General features: G+C 41.3%; 1 protein-coding gene across 11 annotated transcripts in view; it reads left to right on the top strand.

Moving 5' to 3' along the window:
• PCBP3 (poly(rC) binding protein 3) overlaps positions 1-23,373 on the top strand; it is a 254,498-nt gene that overhangs the window by 43,642 nt on the left and 187,483 nt on the right. The window lies entirely within an intron of this gene.

The following is a 23,373-nucleotide window of genomic DNA, read 5'->3' as shown; positions in this document are numbered from 1 at the left end:
AATACTTTTAGGGAATTAATGTCCAGGATCTAATGGCATATTGATGACTGTGATTCATGTGGGTTCTGTGAAAGCTTTTAGACCTTGGCTCTGTTTCAAGGGCACAGATTCAAGATGACTCCTGATCTTTCTCCGCGTAGGAAGAATCCTTTGTTCCCTGTGGGAGCATTTGCACTGTTCACAAAAACGTTCACTTGTCCAGAAAGCCCTGCACATGGCTGGACGAGGCCCCTCCTGGAAGGGCCCACGTGTGTGCATGTCCCTGGCTGTGTGCAGAGACAAAGGGACCTCTGGCAGAAGCCAGCATGGGGAAGGAGGCTGGCCCCTTCCTTCAGTGCCTGGGAGATAGGATTTCAAAGACTGGCTCCCTTACTTGTCCAAAAGAAACTTTTGGACAAACCATGTTGTTTTTCTGGGCCTCAGTTTCTATATCTGTAAAATGGAAATAATGGTCTCTATCTTGCTGAGCTGGGGTGAGGAGAGCAGCAGTGTGTAGGAAGCACCCTTCATGCTGTATGTTCTCAACAGAAGGGGCTGCCGTTATAGCAGGGACCACGATTATGCCGTCTTCTGCAGCGTTTGGTGTCCTGAGCTGAATATTCAGTGTGAGAATTAAGAAATATTTTTGAGGCAAAGCTGACACTTTGTTCTGCTTCAGTTATAACTGAGGACATCACATACCTTAGTTAGAGGGAAGATACTCTGCATCTTAGATGTGTTACGAGTATTAGGGTACCTTAAATGATAAAATCTTGAATATCTCCTGTTAACTTGGATCTTCTAGGTTCTTCTTCTAAAGATACCTTCACCCCAACTCCTGCAATATTGGTGCCTGAAGATTTGTGACAATTTTTCAGAATTTGACAAAGTGCTATTTTCCCACCATGAACAGATTAATGGTGACCTAGGTCTTTTTCTCTTTAATTGTTGTTTTCTTAAAATCAATTTTCTATTTTAGAACAGTTTTGGTTTACACAATTATTGTGAACATAGTGCAGAGAGAATCCCTGTATACCTCACACCCGGTCTGACATCTTACATTAGTAAGGTGCATATGTCATGATGGCTGGACCCACCTTAAGACAGTATGATTAACTACAGACCATACTTTAGATTTCCTTGGTTTTCCACGAATCTTCTTTTCTGTCCCAGGATCCCATCCAGGATCCCACATGACATTCAATCCTGTCTCCAGAAGCTTCTTTGGGCTGTGACAGTTTCTCAGACTTGCCTTGTTTTTGATGACGTAGGCAGTTTGGAAGAGTACTGGGCAGGTGTTTTGTAGAATGTCCCTCAACTGGGGTCTTCTGTGGTCTGATGTTTTCTCATGGTTGGGCTGGGGTTATGGGTTTTTGGAATGAAGACCACTGAAGTAAACTGCCATTGTTATCGCACATCAAGGAAGCATACTATCAACATAACTTGAAACTGTTCCTGTTGGTCTTGATCACCTGGCTGAGGTGGTGGTTGTCAGATTTCTCCACTGTGAAGTGACTCTTTTCCCCCCTCCTTCCCTAGTGTACTGTTTGAAAGAAAGTCACTTTGTGCAGTACACACTTAAGGTAGAGTGTTATGCTCCACCTTATTGAGAATGGAGTGTACATATGAACCATTTGGAATTATCTTTGGAGATTTATCTTTTTTCTTTCATTTTCATTTATCTTTATCTTCTTTCATTTTTTATTTATTTATATCAGTATGAACTCATGGATATTTATTTTATACTTTGGTTTATAGTCTTATGCTACATTTTTGTTGTTGCTCAAATTGTTCCAGCTTTGGCCATTGGCAACTCTTTCAGTTGGCTCCTGTGTCCCTTTGATGTATCCCCATCATTTTGTGTGTGTGTGTGTGTGTGTGATTTTTTAGGAACCTCTTTCCTTTCTGGTACTACTGAAAGTGATGATGCTATAGCCTCATTTTGTGTATTTCCTGCCCTATCCTAGTATCAACCATTACTCAAGTCCTGGTTTGTTTTATTGGAGAAAAGTATAAGAAACAAGTATCTGAGTGTTGAATGTGCTTGTTGCTACTGGGGTTTTGTTGCTTTTAGACCATCTTAGTTGACAGAGCTAAGGACAGGTATGTGTGTATACTCACCTGTGCATATATACATGAATATAAATATTTCTATATGTAATCGTCTGTATCTATATTAAGCTAAACATCAGTTCACACTGACATTTCTAACTCTAATCCATTGTCACATGGATCATTCTAGCCCTCTCCCCTTGCTTGTCTGGGACCTCCCACTCCCAACGTGAAGAGCCTGGCTCCCACCATCCACCACCATCCATTTACTTAATTTTTCATTTTCAGTATACATTTATAGCCATATCTGAATTATTAACTGTACTTCATGGGAAACGACCTTGTCAGCTAGAGCGCAGTGCTTACATACATTTCCTTTTGCCATTATTCTTACAGACTCCACCCATTTCTAAAACTACTAGAATCAGCACCTTATTCCTCATCTCCTTTAGTAAGATTGTTTCATATCATTAGTTAGACTGTTTTGTCACATTTCCCATCTTGTCTTGGGATTGGACCTCCTTTAAATGACTTTTTAAAAGCTTGCATACATTAGGGTTTATTTTTGTGCTGTAAAGTTCCATGGTTTTTGACAATTACTTAATGTCTTGTAGTTACCATTAGAGTGTCATGCAGAATAGTTTCACTGCCCTCAAAATCCCTTGTACTCCACCTATTCATCCCTCGCCTGAACCCCTGATAGCCACTGATCTTACCATCTCTAGTTTTACCTTTTCTAGAATGTCATATAGTTGGACTCATACAGTATAGAGCTTTTCTGGACTTATTTCTTTCACTTAGCATATGCATTTAAGATTCACCTATGTCTTCATAACTTGACAGCTCATTTCTTTTTGTCACTGAATAACATCCCCTTGTATGAGTGTACCATGGTTTGTTCATTCAGTCACCTATTGAAAGATTCCTTGGTTGCTTCCAGTTTTTGGCAGTAGGAATAAAGGTGCTGTAAACATTTGTGTGCAGGTTTCTGTGTGGGTATAAATTTTTAATTCATTTGGGCAAGTGTTAGAGAGCACAGTTGGTGGATTGTATGGTAAAAATATGTTTAGTTTTGTAAGAAACTGCCAAACTGTCTTCCAAAGTGGCTGTACCGTTTTGCATTCCCACTAGCAATGAGTGAGAATTCTTCTTACTCCACTTCCTTGCCAGCATTTTGAATTACATTTTCAGTTTTTTTGATTTTTACAATTCTAATAGGTGTGAGGTATTATCTTATGTTAATTTGCAGTTCCCTAATTTTGCTTTGTTTTTTATTTGGTGAGCCAGTTTTGAAAACTGACTCTCTTTCATCTCTTTCAGGTAAACTTTTTCTTTCCAAATGATTTGTCTCTCAGTTTTCATTGATAATATAAATATTGGTTTGTGGGCAGCATACTATTAGCTTAAGCTGTTACACACAGTCTTAGTCCATTTGTGTTGCTGTAAAGGAATACTTGAGGCTAGGTAGCCTATAAAGAAAAGAGGCTTATTTGGCTGAGGGTTCTGCAGCATGTACAAGAGGCATGGTGCCAATGTCTGCTTCTGGTGAGGGCTTCAGGCTACTTCCATTCCCAGCAGAGAGGACTTTGTGTGTGCCAAGATCACATAGTGAGAAAGGAGGCAAGGAGGGCAGGGAGGTGCCAGGCTCTTTTTAATAATCAGCTCTGAGAGAACTCTCTCTGGAACTAAGAGTGAGAACTCACACCATTCATGAGGGTTCTGCCCCCATGACCTAGATACCTCCCACTAGGCCCCACCTCCAACACTGGGAACCAAATTCCAATGTGAGCTCTGGAGGGTCAAATATCCAAACTATGGCATATACTAATTATGATTATACATTTTTAGTGAGGATTGCTCTTTCTATATAATTTACATTAAACTATTACTGCCTTTGCAGTGAACTACCAGGTTATTTCCTAGGACCACATGAGCGTTTTGGGCTAAATGTATTATTTAGACTTTAGGAAATTATTTCCATTAGTAATAAATTCCAACATGCCACCACTGCTCTGAAGTTGTCCTTGGCATCCTGTTGTCTTCCAGGTAAAGCATAGCCAGCAGCCCTCTGAGCTGCAGGTTGACCTACCACTTCTCCCTTTTTGTTGGTTTATGCTCCAGCTTACCATCTGCCAGATGTCCCTTCTGCAGACTGCACATGCAGTCCTGCCCACATGGCCCGCACAAACACCACCTTGTTCATTCGTGCAGTTTTCCTTATCTGCCCAGGAGGAAGTAGTGTCTCCTTTTGAATGTGGTAGCTCACTAATAATGATTACCTTAGGAAGGCAGAAGGAGATTTCTACCTTATTTGCACCACGGTTGTTCATGTACCCATCTCCCCTCTCTCTCTCTCTCTCTTTTTTTTTTTTTTTTTTTTTTGAGACAGAGTCTTGCTTTGTTGCCCAGGCTAGAGTGAGTGCCATGGCATCAGCCTAGTTCACAGCAGCCTCCAGCTCCTGGGCTCAAGTGATCCTCCTGCCTCAGCCTCCCGAGTAGCTGGGACTACAGGCATGCGCCACCATGTCCGGCTACTTTTTTCTATATGTATTAGTTGACCCATTAATTTCTTTCTATTTATAGTGGAGATGGGGTCTTGCTCTTGCTGGTTTCGAACTCCTGACCTCGAGCAATCCGCCCATCTCGGCCTCCCAGAGTGCTAGGATTACAGGCGTGAGCCACCGTGCCCAGCCCATCTCCTCTCTCTTAAAACAGTCCGGGCTCCCCAAAGTTGTGCTTGTACCTGCTGACACCCTGCTCTGCTGCCTGCGTGGTGCTGCAGGGAGTGCAGGACAGGCAGGACTCTTCTGAGCACCCACTGTTCCAGTGCCTTTGGGTGCTGATGAGAATGACATGAGGATGTGCTGTGAGCGGTCCACTCCAGCCGGGGGCTGTCCTGAGTGCACAGGTTACGCCACCCTTTCCTCACATGCAGGCCTTTGCTCAGCATCTCCTCCTTTATCTGCTTCAGTGGCTCTCCAAGGAGCCAGCATTGTCTTGGCTCTGCTTCTGATGTCTGTGTCCTTCATTTGCGTGTGGTATTTCCCTGTGGGCTTCAGGGAGGGGCCTGTGCCAGGACAACAGGCGTGGAGCATGCACGGAGCCATCTATCTGGTCACACTCCAGGCTGTGCTTCCTTTGTCTTGGTTTTGGGGATGGGAGAGTGTGGCCATTTCCTACCTCTGCCCTCTTGGTTTATCTTTTCCTCATGGGGCTGGCCATCTTCATGCACTGTCCTGATGTGCTGCCCTTGCCCTTTGTGTCTCTGCTGTTTTCAGCAGGACTGGCTGCATCTCTGTGGTGGCCTTCACTCCCTTGGGGCGTCTCATCCGCTCTCTCGGTGTGGTGCTGGCTGTGCTCTGATTGCTTCCACTCTGCACGCTCCCATCGCTCTAGACTTGTTTGTCCCATGGCCTATTCGGCATTTCCATTTGCAAGTCTAATGAGCCTCTCAGTCTTGTCCAGAATGAACTCTTGAGCTTTCCATAACAGTTCTGTTTTCTAGTTGCTTAAGCCTAAAGCCTTGGAGGCATGTGGGATGCCACTTCTCTGAAACCCTTCATCTAGTCCTCTGTGAAGTGTGTTTCAGGGCACCAGGAGAGCTCATGGAGACATGTAGCTCCTAAGACTGGATTTCGGATACAAAATTCACTCAGGTGCTTTTAATGATGTTGTCTGGGAGAAAGTTTGATAATATGTATAGAAAATGTGGATTTTTAGGCAATTAACACCTATAGCAAAATTGGTGTAGCTCTATTAATATCAAATGCATATAGAGACAAAAAGCTTTTTCTTATAAAATATAATTTCTATTTGATGATATAAGAAAATAACTGTGGTAAAGATACTTATAACAAAACCTAGGATACATAGAAAACCTGGCTGACTTACAAGGAAAAGTTCATAAATCTTTAATCATACGGACTATTTTAATGTTCCTTTGTCAGTAACTGATAGATCAAATGTGTACACATAAATGAAAGCATTAGAGTCTCGCTATGTTGCCCTGGCTACAGTGCAGTGGCATTATCATAGCTCACTGCAGCCTCGAATTCCTGGGCTCAAGCAATCCTCCTGCCTCAGCCTCCAAGTAGCTGGGACTATAGGCACATGCTACCACTCCCAGCTAATTTTTTCTATTTTTAGTAGAGTCAGGGTCTTGCTCTTGCTCAGGCTGGTCTCAGACTCCCGAGCTCAAGGGATCCTCTCACTTCAGCCTCCCAGAGTATTGGGATTATAGGCGTGAGCCACCGTACCCAGCCAGGATTTTAATAACACAAATATCAAGATCTGTCTCTTGGTCATAAAAAAAATACTGCAGCCAATTAGAGAATACATATTGTCTTGAAACGTGAAACATATTCAAAATCTTACCTTGTATTGGGTCACCAAGTAAATCTGACATTTTTTTCAGACCATGTTTTCTGGCCAAAGTGTTAAGTCAGAAATCAATAATAAAAACAGAGAAAGCAAGCTTACACATTTGACATTTAAAAAACACTAAAAATCATTCAAATTAAAGAGGAAGTCAGATGGATAGATCTAGAATTGAATGATTCTAACAATGTAAATTAAGACTTGTAGAAGGTGTACTACTTGGAGGCAAATTTATTTCTTTAGAGTTATGAGTTTAAAAAGAATAAAGATTGAAAATTGATTGACTAAGTGTCCAAGTTAAGAAGGTAGGAGAACAGAAGAAAGTAGAAGAAAAGAAATGGTGAATGTAAGGACAGAAATTTGTGACATGGAAAGCAAAGAAAATTAGAATCAACAAAAAGTTGGTTGTAAGAAAAACAATTTTCAAACCCTTTGTAAGTTTGATCAGGAAATAAAAAGAGAAGGCATAAATAAACAATATTAGCCATATCTTTTTAATGATGTGGAGATTCAATATTTAAAGGTGACATTTGTCATTTAAGTGTGAAATCAAATCCTGGTAGGTTCATCATGTGTTTTGAAAAGCTGATCTCAAAATGCATGACAGAGCAAGTAAAGAACCAAAGTAATAAGTAACTTTAAAAAAAAAAATAAGAGATTTGCCCTTTTAGATGTCAAAGCTTATCATAAAAGTATAAGGATTTGTAGCATTAACCCAAGGATTGACAAATATGCCAGTGAAACAGAGTTAGGGAACACACACACATGTGTGCAGATTCATGATAGGGTCATATGAACAAGTCCATAGGAAAGGTGGACTTTTCAGTGATTATTACAGGTATCTTCTACTCATATGGTAAAGATAAAATTAGATCCCTACCAAATGCTTCACATATGAGACTGAATTTTGGGTGTAAAAGACAAAGCTAAAACTCACAGAAGAAAGGCAAGAGACTATCATTAACATCTGGGCACAAACAGGTTTCTTTAACTGGGCACAAGAAGCACAGACTGTAAGGAAATAGACCATTTGACTATGAAACAGAAAAAGTGTGTGATAGAAGATATTTATAGAATTAAAAGACAAACTACATAGAAGAATATACATTTGAAAGTCACATAACGTGAAAATGATTAATACTAAAGATCTAGAAAGAATAAGCATACAATGAATAGAGGTTATAAAAAGGCAGTTCAAAATGAAGAAACTAGAATAGTTATAAATAAGTGAAAACTGTTCATTTTTGCTGTTAGTCCATGAAATATGAATTAAAACAATGAAATACCATTTCACATTTATCAGATTGACAAGCAGGACATCAATTAATATGTACTGGTAAGGTGTGGGGATTGTACACCTTGCTTTTGGGACTACAAATTGATAGCAGAACCACTTTAGAGACTAACTTGGCTACGTGGGTAAAGTTGAATATGTGCACGTAACATAACCCTCCAATGCCATTTTCAGGCATTTGCTCTGGAAGAACTTGTAGGCGCCTGAGGGTATGGTACTACAGTGTTTGTAAGAGCAAAACAGTAGAAACAACCTAGCTGGCCTCAGTAAGGGGAACCAGACATTTGTTTTATTCACATAGTAAAAAATTATTCAGCATTAAAATGAATGAATTAGATTTATGTGCATCAAGATGTATAAATCTTAGTGACAATGTTGACAAAGCAGGTTGCAAAAGGAGAGGTGGTGTATGGTACTGTCATTTTTGGGCATGTGAACAGCTGGTGCAAACCTGTGCACCTGAATGTGAGTGCTGATGTGCCATCTTTAGATTACGTGGTTACCTTCCTATAGGCAGTGAGGGGTATCAGTGGAATTAGGGCTTTTGTGGTATCTGCAAGCATTTTTAATAGAGATCGGAAGCAAATCAAAATGTTGACAGTTTTTTAATCTTCATGGTATGTATTAATAGATGCCTATTATGTTTACTTTTTGAATTTAGATGTGAATTTATGTACTATAAAATCCACCCAATTAAGGTGTATGATTGATTGGTTCTTAGTGTATTCACAGAGTTGTGTAACCATTATCACTAATTTCAGAACATGTTTTTATACCCCCCAAAGAAACCCCATGCATATTAACAGTCACCACCTTTCTTCCCTTACTCGTAGAAGGTGGTGAGAGACTTGCAGTGTTTTCCAAAATGGCTACACCATTTTGCATTCCCACCAGCGATGTAGGAGGGTTCCAACTTTGCACATACTCACCCATACTTGTTATTGTCTCTCTTTTTGATTATTGCCCTTCTAGTGGATGTGCTAGAGAGCCGTGGTGTCAGCCTAGCTCACAGGAACCTCAAACTCCTGGGCTCAAGCGATCCTCCTGCCTCAGCCTCCCGAGTAGCTGGGACTACAGGCATGCGCCACCATGCTAGGCTAATGTTTTTCTATGTATTTTTAGTTGGCCAATTAATTTCTTTCTATTTATAGTAGAAACGGAGTCTTGCTCTTGCTCAGGCTGGTTTCGAACTCCTGACCTTCAGCAATCCTCCCGCCTTGGCCTCCCAGAGTGCTAGGATTATAGGCGTGAGCCACCACGCCCGGCCATCATTGTGGTTTTGATATGCATTTCCCTGATGACTAATGTTGAGAAGCTTTTCCTGTGCTTATTGGCCATTTGCATGTGTTTTCTGGGTAAATGTGTATTCAAATCATTTGCCCAGTTTTTAATTGAGTTTGACTTTTTATTGTTGAATTGTGAGAATTCTTTTTTATTTTTTATTTTTTTTATTTTTATTTTTTGATGCACCAAGAGGGTCTGAGAGAATTCTTTATATATTCTGGATTCTAGTTCCTTATTACATTTGCAAAAATTTTCTCCTGTTTTGTGGGTTTTCTCTTCACTTTCTTAACAGTGTCCTTGGAAGCACAAAAGTTTTAAATTATAAGTCTTACTTATTTTTTTCTTTTGTTGCTTTTACTTTTGTTGTCCCATTTAAGAAACCATTGTCTTATCCAAGGTCACATTTTCACATTTTTCACTTTTTCTTTGAGAGCTTTATAGGTTTAGCCCTTACATTTAGATCTTTGATTCATTTGGAGTAAATTTTGTGTATGATATGAAGTAGGGTTCCAAAGTCTTTCTTTTGCTTGTGGGTATCCAGTTGTCCCAGCACTATTTGTTAAAATGAATATTCTTTCTCCATTGAATAGTCTTGACAGTCTTAGTCAAAAACAGTTAATTGTAAATGTAGCAGTTTATTTGTTTATATATATTAGTTAATATATATAGATATGTCAATGTAATTTATCTAGAGAGATACATGTATAAATATATGGGGGAGAGAGAGAAAATATATATCTTTATCTATATATTTTGTATTAGTATTCTAGTGCTACCATAACAAAATACCACACACTGAATGGCTTAAACAAATGAAATTTATTTTCTCACAGTTCTGGAAGCTAGAAGTCCAAGATTCAGCTGTCAGCAGCTTTGGTTTCTTCTGGGGCCTCTTTCCTTGGTTTGAAGATGGCTATTTTCTTGCTGTGTCCTCCCGTGGCTTGTTGTTTGTGTATATATGTCCCTGATATTCTTCCTCTTCTTTTTTTTTTTCTTTTTCAGCTGTACAAAATATTTTTTAAAATTGTATTTCAAAATATTAAGGGGGTACAAATATTTTTGTTATGTGTATACCTTGTATAATGCTCAAGTCAGGGCTTTTAGTGTGTCTGTCACCAGAATAGTGTTCATTGCACGCGATGGGTAAATTTTTACCCCTCCCTCCCTACCCTCTTCTTGGTATCCAATGTCCTTTACATTTCTTTGTGCCTGTGTGTGCCCATTGTTTAGCTCCCAATTATTAGAGAGTATGTGTGGTGTTTGTTTTTCTATTCTGAAGATACTTAACTTAGGATAATGGTCTCTAGTTCTGTCCAAGTTGCTGCAAAATACACTATTTCATTCCTTTGTATAGCCATGGTGTGTGTGTGTGTGTGTGTGTGTGTGTGTGTGTGTGTGTGTGTATTTATATATACATATGAATTTTAGTCATAAATTCCTGGCCTCGGCCCATGTCTAAACAAATTTTTCCTGTTTTCTTTTAGCATTTTTATGATTTCATGCCTTACATTTAAGTCTTTTATCCATCTTGAATGAATTTGTATATTGTGTGAGAATAGGGGTCCTGTTTCATTTTTCTGCATGTGGCTAACCAATTTTCCCAGCACCATTTATTGACTAGGGCTTCTTTCCTCTAGTGTATGTTGTTGTCTGCTTTGTCAAAAATTAGTTGGTTATACCTATATGGTTTTATTTCTGGATTCTGTATTCTGTTCTATTGGTCTGTGTTTCTACTTTTATGCCAGTACCATGCTGCTTTGGTTATTACCATGTTTCGCTGAAAATAAGACAGGGTTTTATATTTATTTTTCCTCAGGAAGACACCCTAGGGCTTATTTTCATGGGATGTGTTATTTTTTTTTAAGTATGGTACAACAATCTACATTTATTCAAATATAGTTAAGTCATTGTCTTCTGGAACATCATCATAACTCTCCAAACCCTGAATTCCATCCTGAATTTCTTGCAACTCTATTTCTTTTAGAACCACTGGCCCCAATCTCTCATGTCGAGCAATAGAGCTCTCATGGGGCAGATGAGAAGAGCTCCTCTTTGTCTTTACCACTCTGCCATGACAAAATGCATGGGTTGTGTAGATACGCTCTGTAGCCACGCCTATCACTAGGTCTTATTTTCGGGGTAGGGCTTCTATTGCGCAAATGCTTAGAAATCCTGCTGGGGCTTATTTTATGGGTAGGTCTTATTTTCGGGGAAACACGGTATAACGTTGTTGTATAATTTGAAATCAGGTAATGTGATGCCTCCAGATTTGCTCTTTTTGGTTAAGAGTGCTTTGGATATTCAAGCTCTTTTTGGGTTCCAAATGAAGGGTAAGAATTATTTTTTCTAGATCTGTGAAATATGACATCAGTGTTTTGATGGGGATTATATTAATATGTAAATTACTTTGGTCTATATGGACATTTTGTTTTATTTTATTTTATTTTTTTTTTGAGACACAGTCTCACTCGGTTGCCCAGGCTAGAGTGCTGTGGTATCAGGCTAGCTCACAGCAACCTCAAACTCCTTATCAGCCCCTTATCGGATGTGTAGGATGCAAAAATTTTCTCCCATTCTGTAGGTTGTCTGTTTACTTTCATGATTGTTTCTTTGGCTGTGCAGAAGCTTTTTAGTTTGATCATGTCCCATTTATTTATTTTTGTTGCTGCTGTGATTCCCTTTGGGGACTTCTTCATAAACTCTTTATCTAGGCCGATGTCTAGGAGAGTGTTTCCAACATTTTCCTCTAGAATTCTAATAGTTTCATACCTTAGGTTTAAGTCTGTTATCCAGCGTGAGTTGATTTTTGTGAGAGGTGAAAGGTGTGGGTCCCGTTTTAGCCTTCTACAGGTGGCTATCCAAGCAATCCTACAGCCTCAGCCTGCCAAGTAGCTGGGACTACAGGCATGTGCCACCATGCCTGGCTATTTTTTTTTATATATACATTTTTAGTTGTCCAGCTAATTTTTTTCTTTTCTTTTCTTTTTTTTATAGTAGAGACAGAGTCTCACTCTTGCTCAGGCTGGTCTCGAACTCCTGAGCTCAAACAATCCTCCTGCCTCGGCCTCCCAGAGTGCTAGGATTACAGGTGTGAGCCACCCCACCTGGCCAGTGTAGACATTTTACGATGTTGATTCTACCAATCCATGAGCATGGGATGGTTTTTCATTTGTGTCATCTATGATTTCTTTCATTGGAGTTTTATAATTCTTTTTTTTTTATTTTGGCATATTATGGGGGTACAGATTTCAAGGTTTCAATAAATGCCCATTCCCCCCCTCCCCCCACAAGTCTGAGTCTCCAGCATGACTATCCCCCAGATGGTGCACATCTCACTCATTATAAATGTATATACCTGCCTCCCTCCCCCCTCCCACCTTCCCAATATCCTATTACTGTAGTACCTATGTGTCCACTTAGGTGCTGCTCAGTTACTACCAATTTGCTGGTGAGTATATGTGGTGCTTGTTTTTCCATTCTGGGGAAACTTCACTTAATAGTATGGGTTCCAGGTCTAACCAGGAAAATATAAGATGTGCCATATCACCGTTATTTCTTAGAGCTCAATAGTACTCCATGGTATACATACACCGCATTTTATTAATCCATTCTTGGATTGATGGGCACTTGGGCTGTTTCTACAGCCTTGCAATTATGAATTGTGCTGCTATAAACATTCGAGTGCAGGTGTCTTTTTTGTAGAGTGTCATTGGATCTTTTGGGTAGATGCCCAGCAATGGGATTGCTGGATCAAATGGTAGATTCACTTGTATCGCTTTAAGGTATCTCCATATTGCTTTCCACAGAGGTTGAACTAGTTTGCAGTCCCACCAGCAGTGTAGGAATGTTCCTCTTTCTCTGCATCCATGCCAGCATTTATTGTTTGGAGACTTTTTGATAAAGGCCATTCTCACTGGAGTTAAGTGATATCTCATTGTGGTTTTGATTTGCATTTCCCTGATGATTAGAGATGTTGAACATTTTTTCATATGTTTGTTGGCCATTCTTCTGTCTTCTTTAGAAAAGTTTCTGTTCAAGTCCTTTGCCCACTTTTTAATAGGGTTATTTGATTTTTTCTTGCTGATTTTCGTGAGTTCTAAGTATATTCTAGTTATCAGCCCCTTATCGGATGCGTAGGATGCAAAAATTTTCTCCCATTCTGTAGGTTGTCTGTTTACTTTCATGATTGTTTCTTTGGCTGTGCAGAAGCTTTTTAGTTTGATCATGTCCCATTTATTTATTTTTGTTGCTGCTGTGATTCCCTTTGGGGACTTCTTCATAAACTCTTTATCTAGGCCGATGTCTAGGAGAGTGTTTCCAACATTTTCCTCTAGAATTCTAATAGTTTCATACCTTAGGTTTAAGTCTGTTATCCAGCGTGAGTTGATTTTTGTGAGAGGTGAAAGGTGTGGGTCCCGTTTTAGCCTTCTACAGGTGGCTATCCAGTTTTCCCAGCACCATTTATTGAAAAGGGATTCTTTCCCCCAGAGTATGTTTTTGTCTGCTTTGTCAAAGATTAGATGACTATATGAGGATGGTTTTATATCAGGATTCTCAGATCTGTTCCACTGGTCAATATTCCTACTTTTGTGCCAATATCATATTGATTTAATTACTACAGCTTTGTAGTATAGTGTGATATCTGACATATTAATACCTCTCATTTTGGTTTTGTTGCCTAGAATTGCTTTTGATATTCGGGGTCGTCTTTGGTTCCATACGAAGTGTAAAATTATTTTTTCTATATCTGTGAAGAATGCTAATGGGATTTTAATACGTATTGCATTGAATCTGTAGATCAGTTTGGGTAATATAGACATTTTAATGATGTTGAGTCTGCAAATCCACGAGCATGGTATGGATTTCCATCTGTTTACATCCTCTGCTATTTCCTTCCTCAGTGTTTCATAGTTCTCCCTGCAGAGGTCTCTTACCTCCTTGGTTAAGTATATTCCTAGGTACTTTAATTTCTTTGTTGCTATTGTGAAGGGAATTGAGTCTTTGATTTGGTTCTCAATTAGATTGTTGTTGGCGTATATGAATGCCTCTGATTTCTGTGTATTGATTTTGTATCCTGAGACTTTACTAAATTCATTTATCAGTTCCAGGAGGTTCTTGGTTGAATCTTTGGTGTTTTCTAGATATAATATCATATCATCAGCAAACAGTGAAAGTTTGATCTCTTCTGCCCCTATTTGGATACCTTTAATTCCACTTTCCTGTCTGATTGCTGTAGTCAGGACTTCCAGCACTATGTTGAATAGAAGTGGAGATAATGAGCAGCCTTGTCTGGTTCCAGTTCTAAGTGGGAATGCTTTCAATTTTTCCCTATTCAGTATGATGTTGGCTATGGGTCTGTCATATATGGCATTTTTAGGTATGTCCCTTCTATGCCTATTTTCTTAAGTGTTCGTATCATGAAAGGGTGTTGAATTTTGTCAAAAGCTTTTTCTGCATCAATTGAAAGAATCATGTGGTCTTTGTTTTTGCTTCTGTTTATGTGGTGAATTGCATTCATAGATTTACGTATATTGAACCATCCCTGCATCCCTGGGATGAAGCCCACTTGGTCGTGATGGATTATTTTTTTTATAAGTGTCTGGATTCGGTTAGCTATGATTTTGTTGAAAATTTTTGCATCTATATTCATTAGGGATATTGGTCTGTAGTTTTCTTTTTTTGTTGCATCCTTTCCTGGTTTTGGTATCAGAGGAATATTCACTTCATAAAAGGTGTCAGGGAGGTTTCCGTTCGTCTCGATATTGTGGAATAGTTTCTGCAAGATAGGTACTAGTTCTTCTTTGTAAGTGTGGTAAAATTCAGGTGTGAAACCATCTGGACCGGGACTTTTCTTTTTAGGGAGATTTTTAATTGCTGTTTCTATTTCAGCTCTTGAGATTGGTCTGTTCAGGAAATCTAATTCTTCCTGGTTGAGCCTAGGGAGGCTGTGTGTTTCTAGAAATTTGTCCATTTCCTCCACATTTTCCAGTTTGTGTGCATAAAGATTTTTGTAGTATTCATAGATTATATCTTGTATCTCTTTGGGATCAGTTGTGATATCTCCTTTTTTGTTCCTGATGGAGCTTACTAGAGATTTCTCTTTTCTGCTTTTCATAAGCTTAGCCAATGGCGTGTCAATTTTGTTTATTTTTTTCAAAGAACCAACTTTTTGTTTTATTAGTCTCCTGAATAGCTTCCCTGTTTTCAATTTCGTTTAGTTCTGATTTGATCTTGTTGATTTCACTTCTTCTGCTGGGTTTGGGGTTGGTCTGTTCTTCTTTTTCCAGCTCTTTGAGTCGTTTCATTAGATTGTCTATTTGTGATCTTTTTGTCTTTTGGTTATAGGCATTTATGGAGATAAACTTTCCTCTCAGAACTGCTTTAGCTGTGTCCCAGAGGATTTGATAACTTGTCTCTCCATTGTTGTTTTCTTCATATAATTTTTTAATTTCCATCTTGATTTCTTCATTTATGAAGTAATCATTTAGTAGGAGGTTGTTTAATTTCCACATTTTTGTGTAGAAATGTGAGTTTCTGTTAGGGTTGATTTACTTTTATTCCACTGTGATCTGAGAAGGTACATGGTATGATTTCTATTTTTTTAAATTTCTTGAGATTTACTTTGTGTCCTAGGATATGGTCAATCTCAGAGAATGTCCCGTGAGTTGATGAGAAGAATGTATATTCAGTGGATTTTGAGTAGAATGTCCTGTAAATGTCAGTCAGACCCAGTTGTTCCAGAGTTTTGTTTAAGTCCATTATTTCTTTATTAATTTTCTGTTTGAAGGATCTGTCTTGTGCCGTCAGTGGGGTGTTGAAATCTCCGGCGATTATGGAGTTGCTATTAATCCATTTGCTTAGATACAGTAAGGTTTGCTTTATGAAACTGGGTGCAACTAAGTTGAGTGCGTATATATTTAAAATTGTTATCTCTACTTGTTGAAGTGTGCCCTTCACCATTATATAATGACCCTCTTTGTCTTTCACTAGTTTTGTTGGTTTAAAAACTAAATCGTCTGAAGTTAGAACTGCCACACCAGCCTTCTTTTGGCTTCCACTTGCCTGGAATACTGATCTTCACCCTTTTACTTTTAGTCTGTATGCATCCTTGCAGGTTAGATGTGTTTCCTGAAGACAGCATATACTTGGCTTGTATTTTCTTATCCATTCAGCCAGCCTATGTGTCTTGAGTGGAGAGTTTAAGCCATTCACATTTATTGAGAGAACTGATAGGTAAGGTAGATTATTATTCATTCTGTTGGGTTGGATGTTGTTGCTTTGTTTTCTCTCTTGAGCCATTGTATTATTTGGCCTTTAATCTTTGGGTTTTGGTTGTTTTTATATTCGTGAGTTTTTATTATGGTGTTCCATGCGTAACACTATTTTGAGTTCTTCTTGTAGGGCTAGTCTTGTCTTGGTGAATTCTCTGAGACTTTGCTTGTCTGAGAATGTCTTTATTTTTCCTTCATATAAGAAGCTTAGTTTTGCAGGGAATAAAATTTTAGGCTGGGCATTGTTTTGTTTCAGAAGAGTGAGAATGGGGCCCTAGTCTCTCCTTGCTTGTAAAGTCTCATTAGAGAAGTCTGGTGTTATGTGAATTGGCTTTCCCTTGTATGTTACTTGCTTCTTTCATCTTACACCTCTTAGAAGGGCCTCTTTAGTTGATATTTTGGTCAGTCTGATGACTGCATGTCGTGACATCTTCCTGTTTGCATTGAATCTCCCAGGGGTCCTCTGAGCTTCTTGAACTTGTATATCGAGATTGTGAGCAAGGCCTGGGAAATTTTCCTCTATTATATCTTCAAATAGCTGTCCAACCCTTGAGTGTTGTCTTCTTCCCCTTCTGGTAAACCTATGACCCTCACATTAGGTGTCTTCACATAATCCCACATCTCTTGTAGGCTTTGCTCTTTTCTTTTGTTTCTCTGCTCTATCTCTGTGACTGTTTTATTTAGTTGGAGGGTGTTATCTTCAATCTCTGAGATTCTTTCTTCTGTTTGATCTACCCTGTTCTTGAGACTTTCTACTGTATTTTGTAGTTCCCTGAATTGATTCTTCATTTCCAGGAGTTTGGTTAAACTTTTCTTCATTGTGTCTGTTTCTTTAGTGAACTTTTGTTCTAGGTCCTGGAGACTTTTTGTGGTTTCTTTGTGTTGGTTATTGAGTTGTTCTTGCAGGTCAGTGAGTGTCTTATGATCCATATACGAAATTCCTCTTCTGTCATTTTGGTTTCCTGATTTTTGTTGGTGTCCGTTTCTAGGGGGCTGGTGCTCCTCTTTGGGGGTGTGTTTTCTGTTTGGTTCTTCATATTTCCTGAGTTCCTTCGCTGATTTCTTCCCATGTCGATCAGTTGTTGTTTCTTTTCTTTAGGTTTTTGCTTGGGTATTCACACGCCTTGTTTAGTTTCTGAGCTGGTAGGTGGTGTCTGTGGGTGAGATTTGACCACTCCCTGTATAATGAGTCAGTAGATGCCGTGAAAAGGCTGTGCAGGATGTCCTCCTTGTCAGTAGATGGCACTTGCTTGGAGGAACAGGCTACGCTGTTGTTTTTGTGTCCTATTATCAGCTCTTGTTCCTGTAGGGAGGCACTCTAGTGCCTCAGGTGGTCGGTGGGGCCCTGGGACTTCCAGGTGTGTCCTTTTCCCCCCCTCAGTGAGGGCCGGTCTAGGAGAGAGTCTGGGTGGAGCTGGGTTTGGTAAGCCTGCCCTCAGGCACCACCAATGCCATTAGCAGGGGTCAAAGTTCTGTTCTCTGCTTCCAGGAAAAGCTGTCAGGGAGGGGCTGGAATGGCCCTGCTCAGTCAGAAAATCTGCGTGTGGGGGTGGGGCTGAAAATATGCGTGTGGGGGTGGGGCTGTCTGAGACCTGCAGTCTGGAGCGGGCCTCGTTTCTTTCCACCCTCTCCATCTCCGCAGCTACTCCTGGGCCTCTGCCAGCAGGCCAGACCACATGCCACCAGGCCTCCCTGGACTGTGATGCCGGCGGGGCGGTTCCCTGCGCAGGAACGCCACCTGGGCTGGGTGTATGGCCTCCTTTTGGGAGGGTGGTTGCCCTCTAGGACGCTGATCTGCCCCTGAAGGCACACACACCTCAGTGGGCTGTTCAGGTATATCCCTTCTGTGCCCCGGGCAATGTGAGACCTGGGTGCATGGGATCTGGTCTGCAGGTCTGACCTCTGGGTTCCAGAGTTCAAACTATATCCCCACCAAGGAGAGGAGTGCCGGTCCCAATTCGCCCACAGGGAGCCCAAGCTGTGTCTATGTCTCTTAGCCTCAGGGTCTGCCCCGTTCTCCTGGGATCACTGTGCCAGCAGCACCTGGGAGGGCTGGCGGGTAGGGAGCTCACAGTCTGAGTTCCCCTTAGTCAGCTGTAGGGTCCCAAAAGGGAAGGTCCTGTTCCCTGGAGGTGCCTCTGGCTGGTGGCTATATTGTCTCTTTGGGCAGCGGCAGGTAGGGTCGGTGGAGGGGAGAAGGAGGCAATATGGCGCCTGCCGCGCGGCTGGGGTCTGTGCACACGGAGGTGCCCCGAAGGATTTGGGAGTCTGGTGCCGCGTCCGCTACTGGCTTACCACTCACTGGCGGCGGCGGTCTCTGGGCTGGTGTCCGCAGGTCTCTTCACCCGCTGGGGAACCTACCAGCAGTCCCAGATGCAGGGGAGTGGAAAGGTGACTGATCTACCTACCCTTGCCGCTGGTCTCCTGGCTGCTCAGGCGGTCTCAGCTTCCAGTTCGCCTCCGCAACCTCCTCCTGCGGAGTCTCCCATGGTCTCAGGCACCCTTCCTTCCGGCCCTTGTCCACTGTATGCTCGTCTTGTTGCTTTTTTCCCCTAATTTCTGCTAGAATCTGTCTTTTCTGCAGAGACACTCTGTCTGGCGGTGTTTCTCGTCTGCCATCTTGATCCTCCCCCCGAGTTTTATAATTCTTAGAGATCTTTCACCTCCTTGGTTAAGAATAGTTTATTCCTAGATATTGTATTTTCTTTGCAGCTATTGAAAATGGTATTGAGTCCTTGATTTGACTCTCAGCTTGATTGTTAAACACTATATAAATTGCTACTGATTTGAGTACATTAATTTTGTAACCTGAGATGTTGCTGAATTTATCAATTCTAAGAGTCTTTTGGTGTTTAGTTTATTCTAGATAAAGATCATGTCATCAGGGAATGGGGATAGTTTAATCTTCTCTTTCCCTATTTGGATACTCTCTATTTCTCTCTCTTGCCTGATTGCTCTGGCTAGGATTTCCAGTATTATATTGAATGGATATGTGGTGAGAGTGGACACCCTTGTCTTGTTCTAGTTCTTAGGGGGAATGCTTTCAGCTTTTCCGTATTTAGTATGATACTGGTTGTGGGTTTATCATATATGGCTTTTACTATTTTGAGATATGTTCCTTCTGTGCCTAGTTTCTTAAGGGTTTTTATCATGAAAGGGTGCTGGATTTTATTTTAGTTTGAGAGCCTTGTGTTCAAGCTCTGATTTTCTCTCTTTTCTTTGGTGTAGCCTGTTATTGAAACTTTCCGTTGTATTTTGAAATTGCCTAAATGACTCTTTGATTTAAATTCACTTATATCCTTTCTTATTTTTTCTAGCTCTTTAGCAACTTTTTCACTTTTTCATTGATGTCTTTAAATATTTTTTTGGCTTCTGCGTGTTGGGTTTCAACTTTCTTTTCAATCCCATTCATCTTATTTGCCATCCATATTCTGAATTCCATTTCTGATGTTTTGACAATGTCCCTTTTATTGGGGTACATTGCTGTAGATCCATTGTGATCCCTTGGGGCTGTGACCTTTCTTGTTTTTTCATGTTTCCAGAGTTCTTTTGCTGGTTTCTTCTCTTCTGAAACCTCTTCTGTCAGCTGGGGACACATGGGTTTGCAGCCCACCTGTTCCCCTTTGCTGGGAACTCTCCTACTTCGAAGAAGGAGAGGTCCCTAGATGCCGCTTTTGTGACCTATTCTGGAAGACTGACCCAGCAGGAGAGAGACAGACACACTGGGTCTATAGTACGGCTGTTCTGGTTCTGCAGTCGTTCTGTGACTGTTCTGTTCTGCAGTTGTCACAGTCCAGGCTGGTGCTGGAGGATCTTCATATATAGTGGTGGGTTGTTCCCCAGGCTGCTGTTGGAACCTTGGGTTGCAGGCTGGGTAAGACCCTCTCCACGGAGGGTGGCATTGCAGGAGATTGTTCTTTCCTAGTCTCCCTGTGGCAGTGACAGCGACAGCTGGATGAGGCTACCTAGGCAGTGGTCATGGATGTCAGGGCTGCAGCTGTTCACTCCAGCTGGGTCCAGGTGCAATTGTAGCTCAAGGCTAGTGGGTTCCTGGTGGCCTGTTGGATTGAGGGGGCATTTGCCACCAGGTGGCAGCTATGGGGAAAGGGCCTTGGGGCAGTGCCAGAGCCATATGGGTAGGGCTATGTGGCAGCATGGGTTTGGAGGGCGGAGTTGCAGGGCCAAGTGTTGTAGGGAGGGGGCCTCAGGGCCCAGGGGCAATGCAGGAGCCTTAGAGCCAGGAATGTAAGTGGAGCAGCAGCACAGGAGATGCATGGGTGGGGCTGCAGAGCCCAGAGGCAATGTGGGAGTTGTGAGGACAGTGTTGCTAGGCTGGGTCCTGGATGGCTGGGGCTCTCCCCTGCCCAGGTCCCTCAGAGGTAGTCACTGCAGGGCTTCTCAGATGGTGTCTGCGGTGCCCTTTCTGCTTAAATTCCCCATGAGGGGGAGGGTGTGCGGCTCCCAGTCACAGGGCAGGTGAGAGCATCTGCTCTGCCCAGTGGGCAATGCAGAGGCAGCTTCAGCAAGGCCAGCCCTCTTAAGATGTGGCACTCTGGACCTGAGAGCTCAGATTGGTGTTGGGTGCAGCAACGTGGGAATGGAAGCCCCCAGTCTCTGCTGTGCCTGCTGTCGGTGCTGTGTTCCTGCACAGACTCCAAGCAGCTCAGTCTGGAGTCTGCGGTGGTGAGGGGCCCTCTCGCAGCTTGAGCTGCAGTGTCCTGGGGGAGCTGGAGTCCCAGGGTTCTCTCCTCCTGTCCTTCCCCAAGTGTGAGTGCCACCCCAGGTACCTTCTGATCTTGCCGAGTGGTCACCTTTTCCTTCCCTCTGAATGTCCTCTGTCACTTTCTGATGATTCACAGTGCTCTCTCCAAGAAGGCACAGCTGTGGGCGGGCCTCCACCTGGAACTATCCATCCTCTCCTTAAGAGCAGAAGATGTGGGCTGCTTGTAGTCCATCCCTGTCCTCTTCCTCCTTACAAAGACACTAGTCCTGTTGGATTATGGCCTCACCCTTAAGACCTCATTTAGCCTTAATTATCTCTTTAAAGGTTCTTTTTAAGTACAGTGACTTGGTGGTTAGGGCTTCTGCCTGTGAATCTTGTGGAGATGCAGTTCAGTCCAGAACGTGCCCCTATAATGATGCATTGAGTGCTGTGGCTTTGTAATAAGTTTTCAAGTTGGGAAATGTAAGTCCTCTGACTTTGTTTTTCTTTTTAACAATTGTTTTGGCTATTGTGGGTCCCTTGAGTTTCCTTATGAATTTTAGCATCAGCTTGTCAATTTCTGTCAGAAAGTCAGCTGGGATTTTGATTGAGATTGAGTTGAATTTGTAGTTTAGTTTGGGGAGTATTGCTATCTTAACAATATTACGTCTTTTAATCTGTGAACTAAAATAAAATTTTAAGGCTTACCCCCCTCCCCCCACCAGCTGACTAAATGGACCCCTTTGTGGCCAAAGGAATATCCTGAAACTAAATTGCCTGCCAGCAGGAAGGAGGTCAGACATGCCTTATCATGCCCCCTTCCCTTCTTGCAGACATCCATTGTGACCCATTGACAGGCCTAAGTGTATGCAAGACAACCCTGTAGGTCCTCAATTTACACAACAAATGTATGTCCTGTGGCTTATCTCTGATAACTCCTTAGGTTGAAACATCCAAGCCTTTAGACAAAGCTTCATGTCTTTAACCAATTATAAGCCAAAGAATCTTTAAACCCATCTGTAACCTGTAAGACCTTGCTTCGAGAGGTCCCACCTTTTTGGGCCAAGCCAATGTATGCCTCCGACGTATTGATTTATGATTTACCTGTAACCCCTGTCTCCCTGAAATGTATAAAACCAAACTGTAACTCAGCCACATTGAGCCCACCTGCTCAAGGCTTCTTGGGAGTGGTTCCAGGTCATGGTCCTCAAATTTGGCTCAGAATAAACTTCTTTCAAATATTTCAGAATTTGGATTTTTCCGTCTACATTTTTTAAATTTCATTTTTGGATTGTTCATTGCTAATGTATAGAAATATGTCAACTCTGTAAAATTTTTTTCTTTCTTTTTTTTTTTTCCCTGATGTCTGCCCAATAAAATAATTTGAAGAGGTTTATTCTGAGCTGAATATATGTGATCATGACCTGGAGAGTCATGCTCAAGAAGCCTTGAGCAAGTGGTCCCGTCATGGTTGGGTTTCAGTTTGGTTTTATGCATTTTAGGGAGAGAGGAATTACACATTAAGTCATAAAGCAATACATGGAAAGTGTACCTTGGTTTGTCCTGAAAAGGAAGAACATCTTACAGCAGGGGATTACAGGGTGTGGGGGTATAGGTGGCTTTAAAGATTGTTTGAGTAGTAATTGATTGAAGAAAAGAAGCTCTGTCTAAATGCTCGGAATGTTTTGAGTTAAGGATGTCTGGTAATCAGAGACAAGCCACCAAATATACACTGAGACTCAAGTGGTCTGTTAAGTAAACTGATGCCCTGTAGGTATGATTTAACCTTTGTATTAAATGCCTTTAGGCCTGTTAATAGTTTTGTATCTTATTGTTGCGAAGAATAACTCAAAAGGGACAGGGCACATAACTGGGCATGTCTGACCTCTTTTCTACTCAAGGTGGCAACTCAGGTTTTTTTGGTAGGGGCTTCCCTGGGCCCAGAGCGGTGTCCATTCAGTTGGCTGGGGGGCTTAGGATTTTATCTCAGCTTGCAAATGCAATTAATTTTTGTATATTGATCTTATATCTTGCTATCTTGCTGAACTTGGTTATTATACTAGTTTTTTAGTGGATTCCTGATGATTTTCTATATGTAAAATCATGTCATCTCCAAATAGAGATATCTGTGTTTTTCCTTTTTAATCTAGGTGCCTCTTATTTCTTTCTATTGCCTAAGCCTGCAGTACAGTCTTGATTGTACTGGCGAGGGCAGGTGTCCTTGTCCTGTTCTGATAGTGGGGGAAAGCTTTCAGTCTTTCACTGTTGAGTACTGTGTCAGCTGTGGGTTTTTCATAGATTCTCTTCATTGGGTTGAGAAAGCTTCCTCTTATTCCTAGTTTTTTGAGTGTTTTTGTCATGTGGCATATTGAAATTTGTTAAATGCTTTTTCTGTGTTCTCTGAGATCATGTGG

This window comes from Microcebus murinus, chromosome 1 (genome assembly GCF_040939455.1).
Source record: "Microcebus murinus isolate Inina chromosome 1, M.murinus_Inina_mat1.0, whole genome shotgun sequence".
In the NCBI taxonomy this organism is placed as follows: Eukaryota; Metazoa; Chordata; class Mammalia; order Primates; family Cheirogaleidae; genus Microcebus; species Microcebus murinus.
This window is presented reverse-complemented; position numbering and strand designations above follow the sequence as displayed.